Raw genomic sequence first — 1,096 nt, 5'->3', positions numbered from 1 at the left:
CAAGGCACCAAATGGCTTTTGCAACATATAATCGACAAAGGGTACATATCCAGAATAAAAAGTATTATCAACACAATGTTGAATGAAATAATCCATATTCCAAAGAGTACAAACTATATAATTCACATTTCATAAAATTCAAAATAGGCAGTTAATCTAATCAATCAGAATTAGAAATCAAGATGGCATTTACCTTTGGGGAGGTGGGTGGTAATAATGAATATAGGAAATAAAGGAAGTTTCTGGGAGCTTGTAATGCTATTTATATTAACCTGTGTAATGGTTATAACAGATATTTTCACTCTGGGCTCATTCACTACCATTTTTATTGTCCGGGTCGGAGAATCACTTCATTTCACATTGGACCTCCTACTAGTTTCTTGGTTGACGGAGTCCCCTCACTAGCATGGCCATCTCTCTATTACGAGCTTCACATGACTAGCACAAACCTTAGCATTCAAAGGGGGAACTGACTTTTTATTGATGTGAGTGGGAGAAAGAAAGTAATAGAGCAAATAAGGAAAAAATGTAGGAATCTATGAAGGACAGAATGCATCCTTCAATACAAGACTACTTGGGAATACATTATTAAAAAGCACAGTAAACCAAAACATGGAAAAGGAGCTACTGCATAATGTCTACTCACCTATCACACAGGGTCAGATACAAACGAAATGAGAAAGATGTACATAAGAATATTCTCCAGATTTTTCTTTATATATTTTAAAACCTGTTTCTTTATACACGCCAACACAAACTAATGTATGATCACCACCTTCACCATCCCTGCTCGTAATAGCCCCTCCTTTACAATCCCAATGTTAGTGTCTTTGTTTCCCCACTGACAAAACAGTTAAAACAGTTAAGGTCATGAGCTTTTCCTTAAAGCCAATGAAATACAAGCAGGAAAGATTCAGGCAGAAAATGAGCTAGTCTAATGGTTCTCAAAGCCATCAGTGTGAATTACAATCACCTGGAGGAGTTTGTGAACGCACAGTCACAGGCCTTCCCCCTAGAGAGTTTACATTTGAAAATTACCATAGGAGATTCTGCTGCAGGTGGTTTATGGGGAGAGATACTGATCTCGCTCAACACC

The sequence above is a fragment of the Neophocaena asiaeorientalis genome, unplaced genomic scaffold (genome assembly GCF_003031525.2).
Source record: "Neophocaena asiaeorientalis asiaeorientalis breed wild unplaced genomic scaffold, Neophocaena_asiaeorientalis_V1.1 scaffold740, whole genome shotgun sequence".
In the NCBI taxonomy this organism is placed as follows: domain Eukaryota; kingdom Metazoa; phylum Chordata; class Mammalia; order Artiodactyla; family Phocoenidae; genus Neophocaena; species Neophocaena asiaeorientalis.
Note: the sequence above shows the minus strand (reverse complement) of the source record.